Genomic DNA, 13,628 nt, shown 5'->3' with positions numbered 1-13,628 from the left:
GGGAGCGCTAAGTGAACATAAGCTTTCCGCTGAGTGTTGAGGATAGGTTTAGAGTAGACCGAGGCACGGAGCTAAGAATTGCATGCAGGTCACTCCCCATCCCTCCCTCCTGTGGACAGGCTGGGCTGTCAGAGTAGATTGTTTTCCTTCAGCTGTGGTTCTGCCTGTCGGCTCCCTCAAACACCATGTATAATTCAACAGCCCTGGGTAGATGGGGGGGAGGGGAGTATAGAGAGCAAGAAATGGAGAGAAGAGTGCGTGTGTTTCAGGAATGGCGCTTCAGAGAGCGCAGTGGGCTTATTTCAGAGTAGCATGCGAGCTAACTAAAGTGCTAACGTCTGTGTTTTACCCTACCTTACAACACATCTGAAGCCAGGTCTGTACAGTGCCTGTGGGGTTAGGAGTCTGTGCTGTTACAGTAATGAGAGAGGCCTGGTTAGAGTGTGGACAGACAGATGGCTAGCGTCGACGGGAACCTGTTATTACCGTTGTAGGCTTTCTTAACAAGAGGGGCGCCTGAGGGGGGAGAGAGAGACCAGTGGGACCAGACGTTACTTAACCTGACTATAGATACGCACACACATACAGTTGAAGTCGGAAGTTTACATACACTTAAATTGGAGTCATTAAAACTCGTTTTTCAACCACCACAAATTTCTTGTTAATCTATAGTTTTGGCTAATCGGTTAGGACATCTGCTTTGTGCATGACACAAGGAATTTTTCCAACAATTGTTTGCAACTCGATTATTTCACTTGTAATTCACTGTATCACAATTCCAGTGGGTCAGAAGTTGCATACACTAAGTTGAGTGTGCATTTCAGAAAATTATGTCATGGCTTTAGAAGCATCTGATAGGCTAATTGACATAATTTGAGTCAATTGGAGGTGTACCTGTGGATGTATTTCAAAGCCTACCTTCAAACTCAGTGCCTCTTTGGTTGACATCATGGGAAAATCAAAAGAAATCAGTCAAGACCTCAGAAAACATTGTAGGCCTCCACAAGTCTGGAACATCCTTGGGTGCAATTTCCAAACGCCTGAAGGTACCACGTTCATCTGTACAAACAATAGTACGCAAGTATAAACACCATGGTGCAAAAGTGCAAATCAATCCCAGAACAACAGCAAAGGACCTTGTGAAAATGCTGGAGGAAACAGGTACAACAGTATCTATATCCACAGTAAAACGAGTCCTATATCGACATAACCTGAAAGGCCGCTCAGCAAGCAAGAAGCCACTGCTCCAAAACCGCCATTAAAAAAAGCCAGACTACGGTTTGCAACTGCACATTGGGACAAAGATCGTACTTTTTGGAGAAATGTCCTCTGGTATGATGAAACAAAAATGGAACTGTTTGGCCATAATGACCATTGTTATGTTTGGAGGAAAAGGGTATGCTTGCAAGACGAAGAACACCATCCCAACCATGAAGCACGGGGGTGGAAGCATCAGGGTGTGGGGGTGCTTTGCTGCAGGAGGGACTGGTGCAGGAGGAAGGGGCCAAAATTCACCCAACTTAATGTGGAAAGCCTGTGGAAGGCTACCCAAAATGTTAGCTCAAGTTAAACAATTTAAAGGCAATGCTACCAAATACTAATTCAGTGTATGTAAACTTCTGATCCACTGGGAATATGATGAAAGAAATTAAACCTGAAATAAATCATGCTCTCAACTATTCTGACATTTCACATTCTTAATATAAAGTGGTGATCCTTACTGACCTAAGACGGGGAATTTTTCATAGGATTAATAGTCAGGAATTGTGAAAATCTGAGTTTAAATGTATTTGGCTAAGGTGTATGTAAACTTCTGACTTCAACTCTAAACAGAGGGGAGGGAGAGTGTGAGAAGGAGGGATAGACTAAGGAAGGAGTGGAGACCGTATTGTAGAGCGCTGCTCACTCCATGTCCACTTTATGCTTAAGCTTGTTTTTCTTCCTTGATGCTCCCTCCCCGTCTCCCCACCCACTTCTTCTCTCTGACCATCAGTTCCACTTTGGCTTTCAATCTCTTTCTTACCCTTTTTTTCTCTGTCTGTGATTACATATTCCACCGACGAATGTGATTTGAAAGGCAGTCTGATCAGGGTCTTTGACAGAATAACAGTGTCTGCGTCTCTCCCCCCAGGCCACAGTAAAGCAGTGCGGGATATCTGCTTCAACAACACTGGGTCTCAGTACATGAGTGCAGCCTACGACCGCTACCTCAAACTCTGGGACACCGAGACAGGTCGGTTCAGTCGTGGTGACCATGATAGAATTGCCACAAATATTCTACCATATCTGGGGACTGTCATTGAACAGAACAGTCGAGGCAATGATAGAAATGGCACAAGTAAGAGCTTTCACAAATTACTTGACATTCAGAGAAGCATGTCAGTTCTGTTTAGCACAATTCTATGAGAATGTTCCATAATGTTGTGCCCTGCTGAAGGTGGCCAGCATGGTTGAACATTCAGAAGTATGTTGTGTAGATCTGTGTACTACAATTGGGACCAGGGAGAGTCTCTGCTCTCCCAGTAGAGGGCAGTAGAGCGACTCATCTGACACTTGTTGTTCTGTAGAACCACTGACTTGTCATAGCGCCTTGTGTACGAGTCAACAAGCTGTATGGTTAGGGGACATTTTAATTTACATTCAGTCAACTTGTGTTGATTAATTGAAAATGCCACATTATTAATGAGAATTCATCAATTGTATTGGGCATGTTGGTTTTGACAAATCTGGTTAAATTGCCATAATGCCACTGGGAAGTTATGGCTGGGTGTTTCTGCTTTATAATGATGACAATGTGTGTTGCAGACAATCTTTGTGGGTTCCTGTCGTGTAATAAACTGTCCTTCCACAGGCCAGTGTATCTCCCGCTTCACCAACAGAAAGGTGCCATATTGCGTCAAGTTCAACCCAGACGAAGACAAGCAGAATCTGTTTGTGGCTGGCATGTCTGATAAGAAGATTGTTCAGGTACTGTCAGGACACACGCTACCTAGAGGCTGGTGGCAATACGAGAGAGAGAGCGAGAGATCTATGTAAGACAAGCACCTACTAGGCAGATTCCCCTCGCTGGAAAAGCAATTCACTCTTTAAACAGACAATCTCTCTCCCTCTCTATTTTTGAATCATTTTGTCACCTTATTAAACTGTAATATTGGTGTGTGTGTTCTAGTGCTGGTCTATGACAGGAGTGTTGTGTAATTTATCGTTCACATTACCGGTGTGCGTTTAACCTGTTTCAATATCTATTAATTGATCTCTTCTCTCTATCCTGTGCATCCTCCCCCAGTGGGACGTGAGGACAGGAGAGGTGGTTCAGGAGTATGACCGTCACCTGGGAGTGGTCAACACCATCACATTTGTGGATGAGAACCACCGTTTCGTCAGCACATCTGACGACAAGTCCCTCCGCGTGGGAGTGGTAAGTGACGAACAAGAGACTGCCGAGCTTGTCTGCACCGACCCTACCGTAGCTTTTAAGCTTGTGTGTATTGGCTGATGGCCTGAATCGGCGCCGTTAGTTATGAGATGATTCAACAACATTGTTGATGAGTAGCATCACTCTTGGTATTATACTTCATTTGCATAATGTAGCTTGCTGGTACATTGGAGCCAACAGCTTGTCCTGACGGTGTTCTAGATGCCTCTCTGCAAACTGAACTCAATGCCAAAGAGTGTTTCACAAGTAATAAAGTGTAAATGAGAGTGGAGGAGGAATGTGTGTGGTTGAATTGGTTTAGGGTGCTGCTATTGGTGGCAGGTCATGGGAAGTTCATTACTGTTGAAGTCCTCGAAGTCCCCTCTTCTAGTGACGTGCCTAGCTTGTAATGTCAGGGTCTTACATAACTGCTCCTGTTCTGCTCTCATGTTTACTTATTTGCTCATGACGTGTTTAGATTTTTATCAAAAACAAATACTAACAGGGTTTACACCAGCGGTGTCAAACTAATTTTGCCCCGGGTCGGTATTCGGTCTTCAACGATGTCCAAAGGGCCGTACTTAAAATGTGTTATTTCCATGCTGTCCAATTTAAAATAAATAAATAACAATAGTCCTCTGTCCATTTTTGTATTATTTTTTTTATGCTCCCTGAGTGTAGTGATTATTAGTGAGCTGGACAGTCAAGAAACTGTATGAATGTAGGGCCGTTGACTGCGCAGCACAGGAGGTTGATGGCATCTTAATTAGGGCTCGTGGTAATGACGAGCGGAATTTGTGGAATTGTATCTCCATATGTTTGATGCCATTCCATTTGCAATGTCCCAGCCGTTCTCCCCTCCGCAGCCTCCTGTGGTTCACAGTGATAATTACCAAGCTAGACAGTCAATGTATGAATATATGTCCATTATTATTTCTACACATTTTCCATTTGGTTTTAGTCATTTTAAAGTGTATATATAGTTCATTTCCCCCTTTTCTTTTTTTTTTAAACCAAACGTGGGCCAGATTGGACCCCCTCGCGAGCCATATGTTTGACACCTTGTTTTAGACATTCATTTTCTGTCTTTCCACTCAACTGCCAATCACAAAGCTCGCCGAGAACGACTTGCAAATTAGCTTGGTTCCCATGGTGATAAACAAACGCTGGTGTGATTACCGCTAAGATGATAAATATTTAAGACCCGGTGACGAAGGATGGGCATTTCACAACGATTCTTAGAGGGAACACAGATTCCACTAAATACATATTTTTCAATCAGTTGTGAATCTATTTAGTAGTGGAGTCTGTGGAGGGAGTGGGTTTGGTTGGTGAGAAGGGAGTGATATGCACTCTTGGACAGCCCTATTCTGATCTTTTTCCACTAATTGGGCAAACCAGGTCAGCTCTTTTGACAATAATTGGGCAAAAGATCAGTTGGGCTGCCTGTGTAAACGCAGGGCTTGAGTGCACATCCACCGTTTTGGTCTCTGCTGTAGTTTTGACAGTTGATTGGAGACACTTGTTTCTTTCACAATAGAATGTGCTTGTTAGGGTAGAGTGTGAACCATACACGGTCTTTTGACTTTGAGATTTGAGTGGATTGCACACTATTCAGGATCCTCTCAGGGGCTTTGGGAGTGTAGTGGGGGTGCGAGAGAGGTTTGTTATGGTGGAGAGAAGAACCTGTGCCAACGAAAGGCTTTACTGCCCCCACTCCGTCTCCCCTGGATACCACCTGGCTGGCTCTGGACTCCCCCTCTCCCCAGCTCAGCTGAATTAGGCAGAAATAAACATGGAGTCACATCACTGACATGGTGTGAATTTGGGAAATATGGGGATTTGGAATGAGACAGGAATGAGTCCTTTTTCACACACAGGCATATCACAAACTCTACCACCCCCCCCTGGCTCCTTTTTGTGGACAACACACCCACAGAGTGAAGAGCTCTCTCGGGGGCTGGCTGTCAGTAGTTGAGGTATATTTGTTGCAGATGTAGAGATGGGCTGGGGACGATTTAGAATCAATACAGTGTACTACACTATGCCAGCAAGGGGTATCAAGTCCTTATTATAAACACATAATTTGCACACACACAGTTACTGCCAACCTTCCCCCGGTGGCTACAGACTCTGCAGCCCCTATGGATCAATTACATTAGACACTATAGAGGGTAAGATATAAACCAGGGGCCCTTTTGATCCAGGTGTCACAGGAGTGCTGATTTTAGGATCTGTTTTGTCTTGTAAATCACAATGAATTGGATTACATGGACAAGGGGACCTGATCATAGATCAGCAGTCCTGCTCTGAGTGAAGCTGTTAATGTGGATTAGGACTGACTGGGGCAAGTTAGGGTCTTCAGGAACACAACTTCACCTGACGGTTTATGAGCTTTATTAACAAAACAAACTGGGAGGAAATAACAGCAGTCCACTACAAACTCTGGTGGTGTTATTCCTATCCTTGTTCTTTTTCTCTCCTAGCTCTAGCCGTCTCTTTCCCAGCAACGCAGACACATTGAGGGCAGGGTTATTTTTGGAGCTCTGAGAGGAGATTTCACGTGTTTCGTTTGTGTTCAGAGACTTAGTTTGGCCTGACTTCTCTGCTGTTGACGTCAGCCAGCACTCCGCTCAGGGGGCCATTTTGGGTTGCGTGTGTGTCTGCACATGCTCTACATTTTGTCTTGTTTAATCCTACGACTGACTCCATGTACATGTTATGTTGATAATGTGTTGTATTCAGGATCATAGACAGTTATTTTTCTGTAGTTCCCCCTGGTTTGAAAATGGCTGGCCCTTTCCTTCTGTTCCAGGTTTGTTGGGTGGAGATAGGCCTAGCTGGTGTTTATAGGATAGAACTGTGCAGCACTGCTACTCTAAACCACAACCACTTGTTGTCTGAGAGAGAGAGGGGGAGGGAGGGATGGAAGAGGGAGCGAGACAGATTGCCTCAGTCCATATAGACAGCCTCTCACTGAGTGAGCAGTCTCAAACCCAACCTTTTTTTCCCCTTCACTTTATTGAAGTTGCCAAAGAGTCTGTCATTGAAATCAGACCCTAGTCACTGTTCCTAGGGTTCGGGCTTTCGAGACTACTGAGTGAGGTGAGAGGAGGATCAATTCAACATGCACACACGACGTTAGTCACAGTCATAGACAATCTGCAGGCTGCCACAGGGGTTGGTGTCTGTCACGCAGGCAGCCAGGTGGGACAGGACCAGCTAGTTGGTTGATGCTGGGCAGACCCAAGAACAACATACCTCCATTTGACTCTAAAATTCTGAGAGTGGAGGGTTGAGAAAGGGAGAGCATGAGGACAGAGAGGGAAAGTATAGATTTAATTGGATGCTAGCGTGCGTTTAGGCAAACTTTTATTATTTTTTATTTTATTTTTTTAACTAGGCAAGTCAGTTAAACCTCTCTGGGATAGGCAGGACGCTTGCGTCCCACTTGGCCAATAGCCAGGGAAAATGCAGAGCGCCAAATCAAATCAAACTTTCATTAAATCACACATGTAAGATACCAAATTAAAGCTACTCTCGTTGTGAATCCAGCCAACATGTCAGATTTCAAAAAGGCTTTTAAGCGAAAGCGTAAAAATGCTATTATCTGATGATAGCACAACAGTAAACAAAGAGAGAGTAGCATATTTCAACCCTACAGGCGTGACACAACACGCAGAAATAAAATATTAATCATGCCTTACCTTTGACGAGCTTCTTTTGTTGGTACCGGTACTCCAATATGTCCCATAAACATCACAAATGGTCCCTTTGTTCGATTAATTACGTCGATATATATCCAAAATGTCCATTTATTTGGCGTGTTTGATCCAGAAAAACACCGCTTCCAATTTGCGCAACGTCACTACAAAATATATCAAAAGTTACCTGTAAACTTTGCCAAAACATTTCAAACTACTTTTGTAATACAACTTGAGGTATTTTTAAATGTTAATAATCGATTGAATTGAAGACTGGATGATATGTGTTCAATACAGGAAGAAAACCAACGGACGCTACTTTTTCAGTCATGTGCCTCTCAAAAAGTCCACTTCGAGCGAGACTCATTCAAGATGGCCGTACTTCTTCATTACACAAAGGAATAACCTCAACCAATTTCTAAAGACTGGTGACATCCAGTGAAAGCGGTAGGAACTGCAAAGAAGTCCCTTAGAAATCTGGTTTCCCAATAAAAAAACATTGAATAGACAGTGACCTCAAAAAAAAAAAATCTGAATGGTTTGTCCTCTGGGTTTTGCCTGCTACATAAGTTCTGTTATACTCAGACATGATTCAAACAGTTTTAGAAACGTGTTTTCTATCGAAATCTACTAATAATATGCATATCCTATATTCTGGGGATGAGTAGCAGGAAGTTGAATTTGGGCACGCTATTTATCCAAAAGTGAAAATGCTGCCCCCTATCCCGAAGTTTTAAGAACATTTACAATGACTGCATACTGGGGATCAGTGGGTTAACGTCCATGTTCAGGGGCAAAATAAAAGATTTTTACTTTGTCAGCGCGGGGATTCGATCCAGCAACCTTTCGGTTACTGGCCCAACGGTCTAACCACTGACGCCTAACCTGACGCTGCAAACATCCAGATATTTCCAAACATGGCTTGGAAATGCATACTATTTACATAGCTGTAATGCTAGCACTGTCTGGATCCTAGCTGTACTGTCAGTGTTGTAATTTGGATGTCTGCTAGAATCATGTCCTGCTTAGAAACAGCTCAAGCTGCATTACATGACTTTGTGAATGTTTTCAACCTGAGAGCATTGCCGCTAGTTGTCAATACTTATGCCAGTAATGTCATGGTTGACCTTTGGTCCGTACTTGACTGTACTCTTAACTGATTTGTGACCGTGCTATGTTTTACAGGGACATTCCCGTGGACTTTAAGTACATCGCAGAGCCCAGTATGCACTCAATGCCTGCTGTAACACTCTCACCCAATGGTGAGTGGAGACACACACACACACACACACACACACACACACACAGAGAGAGAGAGATCGGTGTACATATTCTGGCACTTGGCTTTTTATTTGTTCCATTCCCCCTTCCTACCCCTCTCCCCCATATCTTTCTCTGAGCTGTTCGTATTTGTCCTGACATGGATTGTTTCTCTTTAGTCTAAATAATGGATGAACTCTCACTGGGAGAGTAGACCACTTCACTCTGTCCCCCACAGCTCCACTCCTAAATGGCAGCCAGGCAGCAGCCCGAGCTGGGACTGCGTATGGAGCCTTTCTTCCTCTTATCGTTGTTATTTTCTCTCCACTTTAACAATGGAGAGCTGAGGTCGGAGCAGTCGGGCGAAATTGGCCCAGTTATTTTCATCCGTTTCTCATCCACATTTTGGGATAGTGGCATCCTTTTTATGTGGGTTTGGTGGTGAAGGGCTCAGAAAGGCAGGACAACCACGCAGTGGAACTCACACACACACACACACACACTAGTCATTTCCATCATGTTTCTTTTCAAGAAGCGCAGTGATTTGTGAAATGCTTTGGCACGGCTGCCCAACCAGCATTGCTGTTACTGAGTCCCCGTGTCTGAGAAGGAGAGAGACGGGAGGGTTGCTAGCAGACTATGTGTGTCCCAAATAGTGACCTATTCACTATGTAGTGCACTATTTTTGAACAGGGACCAAAGTAGTGCACTACATAGGGAATTGGATGACATTTGGGACGTAACGCAAGCCGGCATTCGGTCATCAAAAGTCTTCATATTTTCCAAAGGGAAGGCTCATCTTTCTCGAGTGGTTAGGGAGAAGAGCTGCCATTGCAGTCTTCTGTGGTGGTCCACTCATACAGACCATAAAAACTAGCATTTTCTTAAGCTCAACCAACCTGGCTTGCTCGACTCGCGCAATCTACCTAGGAAAGATTTGTACGATTTTATTTCTACAGTTGTATCCCATTCCAAACAAAACTGAGCTCAAATGCATGAGCTGCTTTTCATACTCTGAAAAAGGTTGAACAGAAATATGTTGTTTCGAAATGCCTTGGCCCAGGCCCATTGGAGAAGTCCTGACCTGGACTCAACTCCTAACATCAGCAAGCTCAAACTAAAACTGCACTCTGAATAACTCTAAATCAAGCCGTTTTTCTAAATGATATTGTATTTTCTCCACTCGTAGGTAAGTGGCTGGCCTGCCAGTCCATGGACAACCAAATCCTGATCTTTGGAGCCCAGAACCGTTTCCGTCTGAACAAGAAGAAGATCTTCAAGGCCCACATGGTGGCTGGCTATGCCTGCCAGGTGGACTTCTCCCCAGACATGAGGTAAGACACGCAGAGTCTCATTCATTAGAGCACACCATTGCAAACAGTAGCAAAACGTTCTGCAACAAAAGTTTCTTATTGGACGAATTCGGGTAGTCCCTCCCTGTTTCCTAATGGATATGAACCAGGGCTTCAGGGTTCTGATGTTCAGTAACATCGCCCCCTAAATCAAAATAAAAATGTTTTTGGTCACATACACATGGTTAGCAGATGTTATTGCGAGTGTGGCAAAATATTTAGGATTCTAGATCTGACAGTGCAGCAGTATCTAGCAGGCAATATCTGACAATTCCACAACAAAACCTAATACACATAATCTAGTAAAGAACATATAAGTATAAAATATATGGATGAGCAGTGACTGATGCAATAGATAGTGAAGTATACATATGAGATAAGTAATGTGAGATGTAGACATTCTTAAAGTGGCGTTATTAAAGTGACCAGTGTTCCATTTAATAAAGTGACCAATGATATCAAGTCTGTAGGTAGACAGCCACCTCTCTGTGCTAGTGGTAGCTGTTTAACAATCTGATAGCCTTCAGAGAGCTGTTTTTCAATCCCTCTGTCCCTGCTTTGATGCACCTGTACTGACCTCGCCTTCTGGATGATAGCGGGGTGAACAGGCAGTGGCTCGGGTGGTTATTGTCCTTGATGATCTTTTTTTGCCTTCCTGTGACATCGGGTGGTGTAAGTGTCCTGGAGGGCAGGTTGTTTGCCCCCGGTGACGCGTTGGGAAGACTCACCACCCTCCGGAGAGCCTTGCGGTTGTGGGTGGTGCAGTTGCCTTACCAGGCGGTGATACAGCCCGACCGGATGCTCTCAATGGTGCACCTGTAAAAGTTAGTGAGGGTTTATGTTGGCCACATTTTTTCAGCCTCCTGAGGTTGAAGAGGCGCTGTGCGGGGACCATTTCAGATTGTCAGTGATATGAACACAGAGGAACTGAAAACTTTTGAACTTCTCCACTGCTGCTGTTGCGTTGATGTGGATAAGGGGCTGCTCCCTTTGCTGTTTCCTGAAGTCCACGATAATCTCTTTTTTGTTTTGCTGACATTGAGTGGGAGTGTATTTTCCTGACACCACACTTCGAGGGCCCTCACCTCCTCCCTGTAGGCTGTCTTGTTGTTGTTGGTAATCAAGCCTACCACTGTTGTGTCGTCTGCAGCCTTGATGATTGAGAGAGAGGCGTGTGTGGCCACAGTCATGGGTGAACATGGGGTACAGGAGGGGGCTGAGAATGCACCCTTGTGGGCCCCAGTATTGAGGATCAGTGGACTGGAGATGTTGTTTCCTACCTTCACCACCTGGAGGTGGCCCGTCAGGAAGTCCAGGACCAAGGGTCTCAAACTTAATAATGAGTTTGGAGGGTACTATGGTGTTGAATGCTGAGCTGTAGTCAATGAACAGCATTCTTACATACAGTTGAAGTTGGAAGTTTACATACACCTTAGCCAAATACATTTTTCACAATTTCTGATATTTAATCCTATTATATATTCCCGGTCAGTTGGGATCACCACTTTATTTTAAGAATGTGAAATGTCAGAATAATAGTAGAGAATTATTTATTTCAGCTTTTCTTTCATCACACATTCCCAGTGGGTCAGAGATTTACATACACTCAATTACTATTTGGTAGCATTGCCTTTAAATTGTTTAACTTGGGTCAAACCTTTCAGGTACAAGCTTCCCACAATAAGTTGGGTGAATTTTGGCCCATTCCTCCTGACAGAGCTGGTGTAACGGAGTCAGGTTTGTTGGCCTCCTTGCTCGCACGCGCTTTTTCAGTTTTGCCCACACATTTCTATAGGATTCAGGTCAGGGTTTTGTGATGGCCACTCCAATACCTTGACTTTGTTGTCCTTAAGCAACTTTGCCACAACTTTGGAAGTATGCTTAGGGTCATTGTCCATTTGAAAGACCCATTTGTAACCAGGCTTTAACTTCCTGACTGATGTATTGAGATGTTGCTTCAGTATATCCACATAATTTTTACTCCCTCATGAGGCCATCTAGTTTGTGAAGTGCACCAGTCCCTCCTGCAGCAAAGCACCCCCACATGATGCTGCCACCCCCGTGCTTCACAGTTGTGATGGTGTTCTTCAGCTTGCAAGCCTCCCCTTTTTCTCCAAACATAACGATGGTCATTATGGCCAAACGGTTCTATTTTTTTGTTTCATCAGACCAGAGAATATTTCTTAAAATTGTATGATCTTTGTCCCCATGTGCAGTTGCAAACCGTAGTCTGGCTTTTTTATCGCGGTTTTGGAGCAGTGGCTTCTTCCTTGCTGAGCTGCCTTTCAGGTTATGTCAATATAGGTCTCATTTTACTATGGATATAGATACTTTTGTACCCGTTTCCTCCAGCATCTTCACAAGGACCTTTGCTGTTGTTCTGTGATTTGCACCTTTCGCACCAAAGTATGTTCATCTCTAGGAGACAGAACGTGTCTCCTTCCTGAGCGGTATGATGGCTGCGTGGTCCCATGTTGTTTATAGTTACGTACTATTGTTTGTACAGATGAACGTGGTACCTTCAGGCGTTTGGAAATTGCTCCCAATGATGAACCAGACTTGTGGAGGTCTACAATGTTTTTTTCTGAGGTCTTTTGAATTTCCCAAGCTGTTGAAACTCCCCATCCCGGATCCGGGATCGTGACTAAAGCCTCAGGCTCATTAGCATAACGTAACGTTAACAATTTCTGAAAATCGCAAATAAAATGAAAATAATGCGCCTACTCTCAAGCTTAGCCTTTTCTTAACAACACTGTCATCTCAGATTTTCAAAATATGCTTTTGAACCATAACAATTCACTAATTTGTGTAAGAGTATGCTAAGCTAGCTTAGCATTTTGAGTAGCATTTAGCACGCAACATTTTCACAAAAACCAGAACCAAATAAATAAAATAATTTACCTTTGAAGATGTTCGGATGTTTTCAATGAGGAGACTCAGTTACATAGCAAATGTGCAGTTTTTCCTGAAAGCGTCTTTGTGTAGGAGAAATCGCTCTGTTTTGTACATCACATTTGGCTACCGAAACAAACCGAAAATTCAGTCACCTACAACGTCAAACTTTTTCCGAATTAACTCCATAATATCGACCGAAACATGGCAAACGTTGTTTGGAATCAATCCTCAAGGTGTTTTTTCTCACATATCTCTTCATTGATATATCGTTCGTGGAAGCCTGCTTTCTTCTCTGAATTCCATGGAAAAATACTTGCAGCTGACTTTTGCGCACCAATTTCGGCGCAGGACACCGGGCGGACACCTGGTAAATGTGGTCTCTTATGGTCAATCTTCCAATGATATGCCTACAAATACGTCACAATGCTGCAGACACCTTGGGGAAACGACAGAAAGGGCAGACTCACTCCTCTCGCATTCACAGCCATATAAGGAGACAATGGAAAACGGAGCCTCAAAAATCCTGCTCATTTCCTGGATGCCGTCTCATCTTGGTTTTGCCTGTAGCTCACATTCTAGGGCACGCACAGAGAATATCTTTGCAGTTCTGGACACGTCAGAGTGTTTTCTTTCCAAAGCTACCAATTATATGCATAGTCGAGCATCTTTCTGTGACAAAATATTGCACTTAAAACGGGCACGTCTTTTTATCCAAACATGATATAGCGCCCCCAGAGTTTCAACAGGTTAAAGGCACAGTCAACTTAGTGTATGTAAACTTCTGACCCACTGGAATTGTGATGCAGTGAATTCTAAGTGAAATAATCTGTCTGTAAACAATAGTTGGAAAACTTACTTGTGTAATGCACAAAGGAGATGTCCTAACCGACTTGCCAAAACTATAGTTTGTTCATATCTGTGATAGGCGGGACGCAAATGTCCCACCTGGCCCATTGCCAGGGAAAATGCAGAGCGCCAAATTCAAATAAAATACTATAAAAT

At 43.7% G+C, this 13,628-nt stretch overlaps 1 pseudogene; it reads left to right on the top strand.

Annotated features, from left to right (window-relative positions):
• LOC135505746 (pre-mRNA-processing factor 17-like) overlaps nucleotides 1–13,628 on the top strand; it is a 28,459-nt pseudogene that overhangs the window by 9,637 nt on the left and 5,194 nt on the right.

This window comes from Oncorhynchus masou, chromosome 19 (genome assembly GCF_036934945.1).
Source record: "Oncorhynchus masou masou isolate Uvic2021 chromosome 19, UVic_Omas_1.1, whole genome shotgun sequence".
Taxonomy (NCBI): Eukaryota; Metazoa; Chordata; class Actinopteri; order Salmoniformes; family Salmonidae; genus Oncorhynchus; species Oncorhynchus masou.
This window is presented reverse-complemented; position numbering and strand designations above follow the sequence as displayed.